General features: G+C 30.4%; 5 protein-coding genes across 6 annotated transcripts in view; 1 reads left to right on the top strand and 4 right to left on the bottom strand.

Moving 5' to 3' along the window:
• LOC145312140 (tudor and KH domain-containing protein homolog) overlaps window positions 1–1,310 on the bottom strand; it is a 189,006-nt gene extending 187,696 nt beyond the window's left edge. Inside the window, exon 1 of the mRNA XM_080151286.1 lies at window positions 1,276–1,310. The gene's annotated coding sequence lies outside the window, so the exon portion shown is untranslated. The remainder of the gene's footprint in view (window positions 1–1,275) is intronic.
• Window positions 1–1,312, bottom strand: part of ND-24 (NADH dehydrogenase ubiquinone) — a 217,824-nt gene extending 216,512 nt beyond the window's left edge. Inside the window, exon 1 of the mRNA XM_080151577.1 lies at window positions 1,279–1,312. The gene's annotated coding sequence lies outside the window, so the exon portion shown is untranslated. The remainder of the gene's footprint in view (window positions 1–1,278) is intronic.
• Ssrp (structure specific recognition protein) overlaps window positions 1–1,312 on the bottom strand; it is a 207,279-nt gene extending 205,967 nt beyond the window's left edge. Inside the window, exon 1 of the mRNA XM_080151200.1 lies at window positions 1,278–1,312. The gene's annotated coding sequence lies outside the window, so the exon portion shown is untranslated. The remainder of the gene's footprint in view (window positions 1–1,277) is intronic.
• The window catches only part of LOC145312037 (uncharacterized), a 242,459-nt gene extending 241,142 nt beyond the window's left edge, over window positions 1–1,317 (bottom strand). The window contains exon 1 of the mRNA XM_080151163.1: window positions 1,277–1,317. The gene's annotated coding sequence lies outside the window, so the exon portion shown is untranslated. The remainder of the gene's footprint in view (window positions 1–1,276) is intronic.
• Window positions 1–16,659, top strand: part of LOC145312109 (uncharacterized) — a 117,787-nt gene that overhangs the window by 33,544 nt on the left and 67,584 nt on the right. The gene's annotated exons all lie outside the window — the stretch shown is intronic.

The following is a 16,659-nucleotide window of genomic DNA, read 5'->3' on the forward strand; positions in this document are numbered from 1 at the left end:
TTGTAGTCAATAAAAAGAGCTTCTAACTAAGTCACTAAAAACGCTATTTACTTTTTATTAAATAACTTCAAAAATCATTTCTTGAAGACTCTTCCCTGGTTTTAATGCCCAGTTATGCCCTTACTACTTTTTTGCATTAAAGAAATTATGCAAAAAAATCTGGTAATTTATGGATAAATACCTTTTAAAGTCCGATTTTTAAAACGTTCACATCCTTTATGTTTGAGTTATAGAAGTTGGATACTTAAAAAGAACATTCTTTCGCTGTCATAAAGTATTTTAAGGTTTGTAGATGTTAAAAGAACTAATATGCCTGATATTTACTACATTAGGCCCAATATTTAGTACATGTATGATGTAACATAGTAACAAAGCAAGTGTATGAGTAAAATCCCCTTTCCTTGAAATTTCTTTCAGATCATAGGCCATAGATAGATCCTGTCTAGAACAAAGAGAGGGTGGAGTAATTACTAAGATCCCGTAAAGTTATTTGTTCTAAGACTTTAAAACCTATCCTAAAATAAAGAGAGAACCCTTACCCAGTTGGTCGTGCAGTTTTATTGATCTTTGTCGACAGACACCCAGACACCCTACCTATTTCATATTGAAAAAATTTTGATTAACAAATCTTCACTTTTAAAATATGATGTTTTTTTGCAGCGGATATTACACTTCATTATTTCTAGAATTAAGACCAATTAGAGAAGAAAATTGGAACAAAAACATATCATTTAGGTTTGGCGTTAAAATCTATTAGATAACACAAAAAATGTTTTGCTGAAATATAAATTTCTTTAACAAGGACAAACACTGTGCATTAAGAAATAAAAAATATTAAAGTAAGATATGTAGGAATTTACTTTAAATCATCATTTGAATAAATCTAAACTTTCCTATTATGAAGAATCGGTCCGTATGTCCATAGGTCTGTAACGGTTAGCCCTTAATTTAGGCATGTTAGAATTGTCCAAATTATTGCAAACTTTACATGATGATTCTGATTCTTGTAATAATAAGGTATATTATAGAAATCGTAACAACTCTATAATCATTCAGGGGAAACATAAATAGAATTAATCTTTAAATTTTACATTTTACTATCCGCGAAAAGCTGTCTATAATACGATGCAAGAAATTCTTATAACTTTTATCTTAATTATTTATTTTTTTCCAGTCATTAATCTATCTCAACAATAACAATTTAAATTTGTAACTACTGCTACTTCATAACGAAATATACTCAGTCTCAAAGAACAAAATCTTCATTACCAATCGCATCTCTTAGTGAAGTGAATCAAGCAAATTTAGCTTGATCAGTTTTGGTTATTTATCCTTTATGATTAATAGATTTTTCTCTGCTATCCAATCTGCAGAATGTTTAAACAAACAATGATCAATGATTTTAAATAAAAAAGTATATTGATTGACTTTCGATTGGACTAATAATTTTTAAGGCCACCTTCTTTTAAACTAAAAAAACATTCACTGAAAATACACCAAAAGTTAGTGGTGAAAATTTTTTATATTTTTCTCAAAATCCATTATTAAATTTTATTTGTCTCCCGGAGAACTTAGATGGTTTATATTTCTCTCCTGGAGACCGTTTTTTGAAAGATTTGTTAAATGACAGCTTAGCTATATAGCACATACAAGACCCTAAATTGCTGCTGTTCATAAACTATTTAGATTTTACATTATAAAAGAAGGGTAAAGGATTAACAGAAAACTCGTCACCAAAGCAACAGCGATTCTATTTTAGGTACCTTTTCCCCAATTTTAGAGAAAATTGAGTCAAAGCTTGGGTACAGAAGGTGGCCTCAAAATTTGTTGATTTAATTGTTCCCGCCCTGTTGACAACTTCTGATTAGAAATGCCAATTTTAGATTGATTTTTGCATCTATCTATCTATCTATCTATCTATCTATCTATCTATCTATCTATCTATCTATCTATCTATCTATCTATCTATCTATCTATCTATCTATCTATCTATCTATCTATCTATCTATCTATCTATCTATCTATCTATCTATCTATCTATCTATCTATCTATCTATCTATCTATCTATCTATCTATCTATCTATCTATCTATCTATCTATCTATCTATCTATCTATCTATCTATCTATCCATCTATCTATCTATATAAAAAGTGATGGGTATTGTAGGTTAGTTTAGTTAGTTATCACGAGAGCTTTTTTGCATAGGTCCCATAAAACAGAGAATTTTTAATCCATAGTATAAATAAAATAATAAAAAATATATTTACATTTTCTAAATTATCATGAAAATTCATTGGTGTAAAAGGGTTTATTATAGTATCCCTTAGAGGTGTTGGTGGTTATAAAAAATGATGTCATACTGGCCTGCCATTGGTAATTAGAGAACAGCATTTTTTTTATAGGTTCAAAAAGAACTTTGTGTTGGTGTTATTTTAGGGCAAATTAAGAACATAATTATCCTCAAAAAAAAAACAAAATTGTTCTATACAGTTTATTTGAAATTTGGTATTTTTAAAGCACAGCCTTTTTGTTAGAACATTGCTTATTTAAAACTGCACCCAAAATTAAAATTATTTATAATGTATCAGAGAAATGTATTTACCTGTGGTAAAGTACTTAAATACAGGGATCTAAAGGGCGATAAATTGATGATACACAAAATTACCCCTTCTAAAGATTAAAATTAGTGTTTGAAACGTCAAAATTCAATAAAGTCTCCAAAATACCCAACGAATACGATATCATAGAACTTTGGGGACTTAAATAATAAGGCATAATAATGTAATAAACAGCCCATTGTCCCATCCATCTCCATAACTTTAACACATTCATTCAGGATTAGAACAATGGAAGATTATTCAATCTCTCCCTAATATTTCCTTGTTAAATTTTGGCTTTAGAAGCTTGTAATTTTCAGGGATAGGATGGGTGTAGATAAATTGAACCATTAAAGTCCCCTCCTTCCCTGATTTGAATTTAATATTTTGAACATAACTCTTAACGATAAAATCATAATTTTAAACATTAAATCATAAATAATTTTTCATGAAATCTCAGATGATAAATTCATCTTTTGTGTATAGAATAGTTATTCATCGCATCGTACTATAGAAAACTTTTCGCGGATATTAGAATAAAAAATATAAAATTGATACCACTTAGGCCCGGGCTAGTAAAACTGATAATGATTTTATGATTTTAATTCTTAAATTCGTTGAAAATTGTCTGTTATACGATGTTGTGCATAATTTTCAGTACAGCTTAGAACCGGTTCTAATCCACCGGATATTAAATATATTTTTGCTCATTTGCTGGATTACCCTGCCAAGTTAGCTGGCATCATGTGCCCGCCAGGATCGAAATAAAAATAATATCTCATTTATGTGTCATACCATTACCCATATTTGAAAGTTTCTTATATTTAGCCCTCTATCTAAATAAAATATAAAAAAACCTGTTAACAGATTAGATGATATTATAGTTGCGCTACTGTAAATTATATAGGATGCATAGTAATGATAATAAGTTTTAACAAAAGAATTCAATATACAAAGATGCTAGTATTATAAAAAAAGAAATCAGCTAATTAATGTAAAAAAATCAGTAAAATGAAAATTATGTAAGTAAAACTTAAAGTTTCCCAAAAAGGAATACTTGTATAGGATGGAAGGAGACAATGGACTGTTTATTACACTAGTCCCCATAGTTTTTTAATAACGTTTTCTTATTTGTTGGCTTGACAACTTTGGGAACTTTGGGAATTTTTGATGCATATTAAGTTGAGTGTCCAAACGTCATAACCAATAATTTTTATCTACAGAAGAGGGAATTTTGTTTATTATCATTGAAGATGTACATTATTTTATCAGCCATTGTCTTTTCCCTTTAGATCCTTGATACTTTTAACTTTTTCCTATCACTAGATTGAAGTTTTCATAGCTACACCTAAACATTTAATTCAGCTAAATTAATCTGAAAAAAACGTATAAGGAAATACACCATAATAGGAGAAGGCATTTCCTGACAAAAACGAGCGCGTTACATGTTACGATAAAGTCACTTATCTACATAAAAGTTATTTATCGCATCGTATTATAGACAGTTTTTTTAGCGAATATCAATATGAAAAATTATAAGATTAAAACCAGTTTTGTTAGCCGGGCCTATGGTGCTATACATGATATTTCAGTCTGGTTTCAGTAGGTTCTGATCCAGCGAATATTAATCAGTTTCGAAGCCATACTGGAAAACGTAGTACTATTAAAATATATAGCATGAAAAATATTAAAATATATTCAGCACCTAATCAAGGGGTTAGAAAAAAACTTGGGTAATTACATTTACATTAGAACTATTATATCTGGATAAAAGATCAACAAATATTTAAACCTATCAAGGAGGTTAGAAGACTCCAGATAATTTTATTGAAAATTTAAGTTCCTTATTTATTTGTTTATATATGATTTTCTTTTGTAAAAAAATACATAGAAATTAAGTTTATTAATTTTGAACTATATCCATTTGTTTTATAAAAAACCATAAATTATGATAAGGAATATTTTTCAAAGGACATGACATTAACTTTGGAGTCTGCCGCCGAAAATTGTTTTTTTTTTAAATGGCACAATTTTTATTAATTGTCTGCTATTGCTACTTCGAATGTGGATTGACAAATAAAGTATGCTTAACGAAGATGTTGACAAAATGCGTGCACAATTAAAGGTTAAACTCCACAGACCATTTTACTAAAGTGCATGTAATCCTAGAGAAATTTTTATAATATGGAGGTCTGAGTTGTAGGTTAACAAGGATGGAGTTAGGTTAATGCCCTGGCCAAAAACAGGCGCAACGCATTGCAATGCATAGTTAGGACTTCCAGACAAAGGTCTTGCAATAAAAGAGGTTATCCGAAGCTTTGATTAAACTGACAGCTGTACCTCCCTGTGGTAACTACCTGTATTTACATATAATTTTGGCAATCCAGTAACTCTTGGAAAAAACGATAAGGAAAATACAAGGTACAGTAAAAAATGTTTTGCTGAAAATTAAAGGATCAAGTTGTTTAGAAATTATGAAGATAGTAATTCTTTTTTAACAAGCGGAAAAAGGCACAAAGATTTTTCTTAAATATCCTTGATCAGATACATGTTTGACAAATTATCTTGATTTGATTTGGATAAACATAATCTATTTAAATATTGAACATCTTATTGGGTTATTGTATGAAATAATTGCATAGGTATTTTTTACTAAGAATCAACGTCCAAGCTGCGATTTGAATTATTTGAAAATTTACATATCACATCATTTATGCAAAAACAAATGCAAATTGAAGTGTTTTTGTGCCATTAAGAGTTCTCAAAACTTACATTATGCTTATTTTGGCCAAATTTTGGGCTCTGCTTTTGAATTTTAATTTTTCATAAACTGTTTTATTAACCCATATGCAGGGACAAGAGAATAGCAGAGATTTTAATCAATTTAATGGACTGCAGGACGTGCAAAGGGGGGGGGGGCGTAGGGAGGTTAAATTAATAAAATTGGATAAACCCCTCTGACAAAACACTATACACGACATAGATTGACGGCTTTGTATGTTTAGGTTGCTAACACATTTGATTTTGATTATAATAACTAAAATTAAAATAAGGAAGGGGATTATTTGTCTTCTCCCACTCCTAATTGAGTTTTGAAATAAGTGAGTAAAATTTAAGATATACAGATTGTTGTGAATCTTTAATTGTTTCTTACTATAACTTATATCCTTATATTATACCTAAAATGAACTTGAAGTAAATTGAAATAACTTGACTATATGTATAATCAAAATATGCTGATTTTACTTCATACCTCACAAAACAAGAACAATACCAGTTCATAAGTAGCGGAGCAATAATATAATAATAAGATTTTAGTTGTAACCAGTTATACATATACCATATACTAGCGACTTCGCCACTAGCATCAATGAGCTCTGTATTCAAGGGGGCATATGGAGTCTATAAAATAGCTTAAAACCATTCCAAACTTATATTTGAAAATAGAATAGCATAAAAACAGCATAGGACAGATGTAAAGCTTTCCTAAAATTGTGAACCAAATCAGTTTAATAGTTACTAAGATCTGAAGCTTCAGACAAAAAAAACCTTACTACTTTATTTAATAGGATGTAAGAAAAATATGAAATCATAAGTTTCATTTAAATTTTTAAAATCTTTAGGATACGTTTTAAAAATGTAGTAAGGGGGCGTCGTGCGAATTTAGATAGACCACACATTTATCAATATGTCATGTATATTGTATATTACTTTGACGGACATACGGACATACCAAGGCTTTATAATAGCTGTGTCATAAAAAAAACCTCTAAAATGAAGGCAATAAGCATTAAAAGGGCTCTTTAAGACATTCAAAATGTATAAAGATAAAATCTTATTTGTTTTTATGCAAATAAAACCAATTCAACTATTGTGAGTTTGTTGCTATTTAGGATGAAAAGAATATTTATGAGAAAAAAGTTGAAATTATGTCAGGAATAAAGATACAGTCAAAAATGTAATCAATTTTACCATTTTTCTTTAATCTTTATATTAAATTAACAGGATCTCTGCCAGCCTGTCAGTATCGAAGGATCTCGGTAACCGCTTAACCGATATAGTTCTCCTTTAGAAGGTCGCTTTATAACTGTTTTGGGGGAGGGTACCATCACCCTCCCAAGAGAAATCGCACCTAGAAAAAAATTACGTTTACTTTGTAAATCTATAATAAAAAATTAGGTTGTAGAAATCACCCCCCTTCTCCCCCGTCAGGTGTCCCTAGAGGCAACTAGGGGCCAAGACAGCATAAGGTAGTAACAAAAAAGATGAAAAAAGAAGCCTATAATACTAAAAGACTCACAATAACATAGAATATCATTTTGTTTTTCGAAATAAAGAATTAAGTTTTTTTTTGTCTGTAGCTTAGATTTCTACTACTGAACCTATTGAATTATGCGTATTAAGGAAGCTTCACATAGGCCTCAAGATGCTTTTAGTTAATTTTATTGTTTCAAATTTAAGTCTTAAGAAAGTTCCTACCGTTCAAATACAGAGCTACATATGCTAGGGTCGCATCCACTAGTAAAATATAAAATACTTATCCATATAGAGCGCAGCAAAAAATTATACAAGTTTTGTAAGCCCAGGCCTTCGAAAAAATAGCAAATAAAATGTTTAAAACAGCGAATCAATTATTTGACGTAGTAATAACGAATGTTTACATATACATATGGACATACCTTAATTAGTAAGCAGCTGTACCACAAAAAAAAGTTTAAAATAATAAATTACTGAAGATAAAGAGCATTTTTTTTTGCATATATTAAATAGTAAATGCTTGGCTTTCAGTGCATATCATGAAAACTAATGTCTGGAAAAAAAGTTAATGGGATATATCAAAGATTAATTGAAAAAGAATGGGGTTAATTAATTATAAGGATAATAACCATAATTTAGTGATTAGTTCGAATCTCTGCCTATCAGAGATAACTAAAGACTTTATAATTGTTCCCTACTGCTGCTATGTCAGGTGCGCGACATAAAGTTTAGGGAGAATGTCTTTGCACAATACAGGCACAACTCATTACAATTCACAATGCAGACAAAGGTCGTGAAATCAAAGTGTTCGTTGTCTGAAGGTTGTTACTTAACCTAATACCCCGGGTGTTTGGACAGAAAAGGAGAGAGTTGTCTCCAATTAGTTATATTATAATAATATAAGTTGTATAAAAATGCTTTCATTTTTGCAGTGTATAATCAGATAAAGCATATTTAGTAACTTTAGATGAGGGGCGGGTCTAGCATTTTATTAATTATTAGCTACCAGATGCCAAGAAATTAGTCAGAAGATTTGGCAGCATCCATATACTTGCAAGTTGGGTACCATAGTCGTCCTAGGCGGGGTTTATCCACCTCAAACTTTTAAACTATCATTTAACCACTCAATACTAAAAATACATTAGACTATCCCCATCAAACCTTTGAACATCCAAATTTACCCATCTTTAAAAAAAACTTGGACGTCCTTGATTTTAACCCTATTTCCTATTAACCTATATATAACGTAACAGGATTTATTTCTGTTTGTTTTTCTGTGGGTCTGTACCTTAGAATCTTGCTAACAGTTGCACTGATACACGGTTCTCAATATAAATCCAGTAAAGGCTTTTAACTATTTTTGGGAAAGGTACCTCCTTCCTCCCAAGAAATCATATCTGGAAAAAATCTTCCAATTTGTTTACCTTTTCTGAACCCCTTTCTTTCACTAAAGCTTAGCCACTATCTATAATACAAAGTAGCTTGATGTCTGTCTGTCTGTCCGTCCGTCCGTCTGAAGCTTAAGATCTCGGTAACCACTGAACCGATCGGATTCTACTCTTCAGGGTATATACCTATTGGTCCTGCGGTGGTTTTAAGCTATTTTTTGGGGGGGTGGGACACCCCCAACCCCCCAAAAAACAAAAAAATCCTCCCCCCATTTTTTTTTTTGCAAATTCGTTATTTAATCGAGAAAATGTTTTCCTGCTGGGTAGGTGCGAAAATTTGCGATCCGTTCTGCTGGGTAAGTAATAGAAGATGTAATTATACTTCTTGGGGCAAACCCCCTAGAGGCTAGGGGCGAAGCCGATAGTAAATATATAAAGTAGTAAGCTTTTTTTGTCTGTAGCGAAGGATCTCGTGAACCGCTGAACCGATAAGGTTCTCCTTTGGAGTGAAGCTTCTTATAGGACCTGAGATGATTTTAGGCAATTTTTATGCTTCAAATAGAGTCCCTAGATGCTAGCGGCGCAGCCGCTAGTTTACAAAAAAGTATCATCTATAATGAAAATCTCTGATAAGTTTGATCGCATCGGATTACAGACATACTTTCCGCGGATATTAAAATGAAAAATTATATGAGTAATACTGGTATAAATCTTATGATCTTTATTTGATATTCGTGGAAAATTGTCTGTAATAGGATGTTATACATGATATTTCAGTATGGCTGAGAACTTGTGCTAATCCATCGGATATTAATCGGTTTATAAATAAAAAAATAAAAAAAAACATCATATGAATGCTTTTCAAAGGAAATCTTTTCATATTCTTGCCTAGTTTACCAATGATTTATTGAGGATATTAAATCTAAAGTGTGCCTAGACAAACACACGCAAAAAAAATCAGGGCTTCAGGATATCTAATATTATTATTAGAGAGGAGAGAGACTGATATAATAAGTATATTATATTATACCATATAAAAAAACTAGCCGCAGAACTCCAACTTAAAGGGGCTATAAAAAAGCTTAAATTTGCCATGCCAAAATTTAAATCTGAAAATAAAGTAGCTTAAAACCATCAAAGAAACTATGTCAAGGCTTCCTAAATTAGATAACCCAATCAGTTAATTAGTTATTGAAATCTTAAGCTTCAGACAGAAACCTTACTACTTTCCATAATAGGATAAGTTAATGTCACAGATAATTAAAAGTTATTTGATTATTAATTAGCATGCGGTGATTAATTTATAGATCACATAATCAAAAAAATCAATAAATCAATAAAAATTAATTGGGAAGTTTTTTTTTAAATTAAATTAAATACAATTTTCTTTCATCTGTTACAATATCTTTAGACCTTCCAAGACAATTTTATCGAAGCATTTTGTTCAAAAGTAAAACACTAAAATACTAAAAGTAAAAACTAAAATAATTTTAACAGGTTGTGGGTTAGAATTAATCAAATTCACATTTCTTGCAATTTGCCTATACCTCTATCCCTGTAAAGTTTAAATGCTTATTGAACTAATCGGATTAATGTCAGAGCCCACTTATCATTTCTAATATGATCCCTTTTCATACTCACACAAACAAAAATAAAAATGCATAACTTGTGACTGAAAGGAATTCTGAAAATATTTAAAAATTTAAATAAAAATTAGAGGAGTATTTGATTAAAATTGATTCTCTTTTTATCGTGGTTCAAATTATTCAATTCAAAACTAAAAGCTTTTTGGCAATAGATAAATTATCCTGTCATCAGATCTTTTTAATACTGATTCCTACTACAACAAGGTATAATGTTATAATTGAATCAACACATTTACTCACAATTTTATTAGACTTATTTATTTATATTCTGCTTATCCAGTTCTGACACTCTACAATTGTTAATGTTTGTTTGTCCTACCGTTTCAGAGCTTTGCTTTTATGGATGATTTCGTCTTTGTTTCTTATAAAGTTTATTTTGTTGATATTATAACAGCATAAGAGTTCATCTATGGTGTATGAGCTAAAAGAAGAGGCTTATAGAGATGCTACGCCTTTTATAAAGCAAATAAAACTGAGGCTAATAATAATCATGATTAAATATGGACATAAAATCAACATTGAATTAAAGTCATAAATCATTAATATGGTTGTTTAATGGATATATTATTACCTGGATCTTACACCAGATTTTCATGTTTTCTAATAGATTGAAACTTGCAGCAGGCTAATATAACGAATTCCTCTTACACCCCCTTTACCCCATTCTCTTCCCTCCTACTGGATGAACGAACTGACCAATAAACGAGTTCCATGTTAGCAAGCTATATTGACGGCATTTTTCCCCTGAGATAATATTTACATATAATCTACATCTATTGTTGTTTCCTTTTCTTTTACTCTCAGTAGTAAACACTGATATTATAACTCTAGATTATTTGTAGATCTTTAATATTATTCAAATTCAAATATTTATTGGAACAAAACAACATATACATTTAATATTCAACATTCATAAATGGTAATTACATTGCATTAAGAATTTATTAATAAACTATTTTTTATATAAACAATGAATACTATAGGATTAACACAATATAATACAAGTATCCAAGGACTGAAAAACGCCTGAGGGCGGTGTTGACAATTATTATTGCCCCTCACTGTCTTTTATAAAGTTTTAGTTTCTTTCCTTAGAACATTATATTTGATATCTTTTTTCATAGGGTTTTGAACATATTCAATCTTGAATTTCTTTGTATATTACAACCAAAAATTATTCTTTTTGTATTGAATAAATATTACATTTGGAAGAATCCTTTATAATGTCCACTGCAAATATAATACCCCTCTTTATTTATTACAAAAATCAGTAAGGGTTGGTGTATAAGTAAAAGTCTTTGTATTGTGCGAAAAAGCAAAAAAAGTTTATGTAATAATACCACGTAACCATATATAAAAACTACAAGTAAAAACTCAAAATCAAAGACATTAATATAAGTATTATTACCCAGGGGTTTTAAGGGATTAGACAACAACTGATAAATTGATGTACGTCCCCCATTTTGATACACAAAATTACCCCTTCCGTAGATTACAATTAGTGGTTAATATGTTTAGACACTCAACTTAAGGAACCAACCAATCAAAATTAAATAAAAGTTCCCAAAGTTGTTAAACCAACGAATAACAAAACGTTATAATAAAATTTTTAGGACTAGTGTAATAAACAGTCGAATGTCCCCTTTCTCATTGATTATTACCGTTTCAACGGTAGCGTTTCGATAGGCCCTCTACTTTTTTATTTCAAAAATTATTCCTTGGCAAGGTCCTATTTTGTTCTACTAGCGATTTATTTTGCAGATATTTTGTGTTTGAACGAGGTGTAGAATAAATATTATTTATTCAAATGGATTAAATGCAAGAACTTTGAATTGTTAATATTGGATTAATAACCATGTGGATATGATATTTCAAATTCTTTTACATTAGAGAGTGGTGTAATTAAAGGAAGGGAGGGTAAAAAGGTCGACCCATCACTTTAATTTCTTTATTTTGGAAGATTTCTCTAGGGAGGGTGGAGATTTTACAATTTTCAGAAAAGTTTAGTGTTAGTCACTATAAGCTATTTGGTAGAAGGGACAGAACCTTGTAGTGTCCAAACGTTTCAACTATTGATATCAATATAATAAAGGACTGTTTATCATCCATTGTCTTATCCCTTTAGAAAATAAAATATGAGAAACACTGCTTCCATAGGTTATTACTACTCTATCTGCATAGTATTCTCAATATCTTAATCTTTTAATCCCAAGTCTCAGCTTCTTATGCATTTTAAGTCTCATTCAACCATTTTTTTTATCCCAACATATTTTAGAATTTTACGGTTCGAGGACAAACGCAGGAGTGACAAACGTCAGAGTGGAAACCTATAAGATGGTTTAAAATTGGTTAGGTTAGTTGTCTACTACAATGGAATATGTTCGTAGAAATTTTTAATATATTTTTTTAAATTTATAAATCAAATCAGGACCCATAAAATTCAATAAAAGTCCCTAATGTAGTTGAGCTAACGAATAAGAAAAGGTTATTATAAAACTTTGGGGACTATTGTAATAAACAGCCCAATGAGCCCTCCCTTCATAATCTCAAATGCCTTCTTGAATTACTAAAGCAATGAAGATTAATTATTGAATGGTAAAATTAAATTATAAACATAATAGAAGTAATTAAAGCATACTGTTTACAATTAATATGCTATGATTCAACATTTTATTTATACGTCTTGTTGATTATATTAGAAGCTTTTTATAGTGTCTGTAAAAAGTGACGTCATACTAAACTACCATTGGTCTATTAAAATGTATACTGGCCCGCCATTGGTAACTTAGTCTGGTAGCAGCTTATAGTGTCTAATAGAAAATGGCGTCAATAAGAAAATTATTAAAATTATTTTTGATATGACATTTAATCAAAAATAGAGAGTTAGGTCTATATCTTAAAAAACGGAGACAATTTTAATAAGTATCTAAGCAAAGCATAAAAAAATCGTGACAAACAGACAAAGTTGGTTGTATTGCAGATGTTGAGTGGTCTAAATGAGAGAGAGATAAAGAAAACACGTACATGATAAATAGAAAACAACTAAATTCATCTAGGTCTTTTGAACAATGACTGATAGACCAATCTAATTAAATTATACAGTATGACCCACGAAAAAGTATCTTTTAGGGTTTACAGCCCTTATTTCTCAATGTATTTTGCTAAAAAAGTCATTTCATGTTAAAAGATACTTTTTGCTCAGTCACTTTTTCAAATCTTTAGCTCTAAAAATCTCCGGTGTTAATGGAGGTAAAATTAAATTTTTTATATGCTTGTGTAGAAATGTACAGAGAACACGGATATATGCTATTTTTGATGATACATTGAGAAATAAGGGCTGTAAACCCTAAAAGATACTTCTTCGTGGGTCATACTGTATACTGGCGGCTCATTGGTATGGGCAAATTTTCTGCTGTCTGTCGTAGAAAGAAGCCGAAAAACTTATGCTCCCCCCAAAAAAATTTTTACCCCGGGGGTAAAATTTGCTTGGGGGGGGGGGGAATTACCCCACCTGAAATCTGTTGGCAGGGGTAAATTTTGTTTACCCCCCCCCCAAAATTTACCTCCGGGGTAATTTTTTTTTGTTTTTTTTTTTTTTTGGGGGGGGGGGGGGGGTAAACGTCTTGTACGTCTATGCTCCCCCTGAAATGTTTCAGTCATACGGTCAGATGAAATTTTTATTATAGAGTTACTTTGCTTCAAAAAAAAATATGAACCCTATATGGACACTAGATTAAAATTGGACCTTAACCCTTAACGGTCGGGGGGGGGGCGTTGAACGCCCCCCCCTCCGGTTTTTTCTATCTCATTTTATGTGTGTGAAAGATAAAGAGCCCAAACTGCTTGACTTTTTAAGTTTGGGTATGACACATAACTGAGAGCTGGAATTTTTTGAATATCTCCATCCTGGCGGGCACAGGATGCCAGCAAACCTGGCAGGGTCATCCAGGTAAAGATCAAAAATATTTTTTTGACTTAAACAAAGCATTTTATCTTACCAAAATACTAAAATATCCTCTAGTAGTACATCCTCATATTAAATACAGGTGTTCAAGTCAATTTCAGGTTCCAGGTATGATCCTGCAGGTCCTGATCCTCCAGGTCTCCAGAAATCTTTAAAAGGCTCCTGTGGCCGCAATTTTTGACTTAGAGACTTCAAATTTTAAACTTAAGCTTTTCTTACATGTCTACATAATGTATTAAAATTTCATAAAGATCCGCCGCCGTTTTCCCGCCGACCGCCGACTGCGGTGGCTGGCAGCTGCCAAGTACAGCTGCGGCCGCTGAAATTTATGTTTTGATATTTCAAACATAAAATTTACATAAAAATAAACATTTTCTGCAAAAAAAATTTTCTTCTAGCTTCAAAAATAAAAAAATTACAGCCGTTTGAAATTTTTAAGTAAAAAAGGACCTAAAAACAAAGGTTGTTAAATAAAAGGGTGAAGGAAGCGAAAATTGACCTTGACTTACTTAAGGTCGAAAATTCATCATAACACAGGGGACTTGCACAAAAAAATTTAGCCCTCTAGCTCTAATAGGAACTGAGATAATAGGGGGGGGCGTTGAACGCCCCCCCCCCGACTGATTAAGGTGCGGCAAGGGGCCCGACTGTAAAGGGTTAAAGGTTCATAAAAACATTAGAAATAGCCATGACTGATACATTACTGACATAATGCTTTGATGTTGGACTGTTTATTACACAGTCCCCAAAGTTTTATTATAACGTTTTCTTATTCATTGGCCTAAAAACATAGGGATTTTATTCAATTTTGATTTGTTGGTTTATTAAGTTGAGTTTCCATACGTTTCAACCACTAATTAAAATCTACAAAAGGGATAATTTTAAATATCAACATTGGGGATTTACATAGATTTATCGGCCACTGTCTTATCCCTTTAGATCTCTAATACTATTCACTACTAAAAACATCATTTCTTACATTTGTTGATCTAATAACAGCACTATAGTTATCCTGGATTCCCTGTCCACATATAAAAGATCTATTGCACAGTCAAATGATGAAATTTCAAATATTACTGTTGTTAAATCAACATAAATGTCCATTGCCTAAGGAGAAATGGAATAGTATACAGAAAAATAATTAATATTATTTTTGTAAACATTCAATGGAATCCAATTTTAATTATCTTATGACTTTAACAAGTGGTATACTTTTTCCAGTATGGCTTCGAAACCGATAATATCCAATGGATTAAAACCGTTTCCCACGAACATGAAAATAAATTATTTAATACCAGTTTTGTTAGCCCTCAAGTCTAACAAAACTGGGTTTTCATTAGCGGCAAGTTAGAGGCAAAATAGTTTTTTCTTCAGATACAATAAACCTTACCCTGATCTAACTATTGTTATTCCATGATGACGGTGACAATTTTCAAAACTTATTGTCCATTAATTACAAATTTTTAAAATTACAATCTCCTAACCAATGATTAGCCAAAATTTTAATATTTTGAGTGGCTATTAACTAAATTAAAATAATTTTATTGACAATTAAAACTGATTTTTTAACTTTTACATTTTGGCAAAATATTGAATATTTATTTTCTTTAAAAATTTATGTATTTTTTCGCAATTATTGTTGTTAAAAATAATTTAGAATTAAAATGTTTCATGGATAATTTTGATCTTCCTTAAATTAGGTGTGTTTTAGTCATACAATGTGACATGGTAATAATTAAGAAAAATAGCAAAAGAAATAGAATAAAACCTAGGCTAATTCTTAATAATTTTTCAACCATTTATTACAAGGCCATAAGGCTTTAAATAAATGTAGTCATAAATTAAGTACGAGGAGATTAAATCAAATTTTTCTGATATATATTCTATCGTTTAACGCTATTCTGATGATTTATATTGTTACTACAGTCATTGCTAAGAGGATAGACACTGAAAAGATATGAACACTCTAAAGTGAAGTATATACCTATTTATTCTGTTTTTCTCGCATAATTTCCCATTATAATTGTCCAAGTAATATAACATAATTATCTATAAACTCACTTCAGTGAAGTTCTTCACAATTTTGATGAAAGCTTTTACATAATATCTACACTTAGGGTACTTATGCTAAGCATTATTAGTCCCTCTGTTGATAGAAATTTTTGGTAGTTTAGTTTATACACTGCTTGATTGTACTTCCCATACAATATACATATGATAAAAGTCATAAAAGTTTTCAAGGCAACGATTGAGATAACGTGTTTATTTACTGGATAATATAAATAAAACTTTGTACGTACATTGAGAATAAAACTGTACATACAAAATCAAAGTAGCTGCGATTCTAATGTAGTCAGATTTAGGTTTATCAATTTTGTTAACGACGATATACAAAAATCCTCTAAAATCTTTGAGACGATTTATTTAAATTCACTGACTATGCAAAATATCTTAATGAACTAGACTAATTATGTAACTATTAAAATTTAGAGCCGACGGTTTAATTGAAAATAAAATTAAAAGGCATGAAATGGTTTAAGACCGGAGTTTAAAATAAAAAGTAGATTTTAAGTTAAGTTTTTGTCAGTTATAAAATTCAATTTACATAGGTTTAAAAAGTTTTAAATTTTTGTTGTTTTATTTTACAATTGATAAAATTATTACTAACAAATTATTTCTATATATAATTTTGTGGGAACATTGATTTTCATAAATGTGAATGAAATTTCCTATATTTATATTTTTTAGTAAAGACCTAAACCGTGGCTTTTATTTTGTAAGTAAATTATATTTAATAGTGTAAAT

Source organism: Acartia tonsa, chromosome 1 (assembly GCF_053477335.1).
Source record: "Acartia tonsa isolate MP-2025a chromosome 1, ASM5347733v1, whole genome shotgun sequence".
In the NCBI taxonomy this organism is placed as follows: domain Eukaryota; kingdom Metazoa; phylum Arthropoda; class Copepoda; order Calanoida; family Acartiidae; genus Acartia; species Acartia tonsa.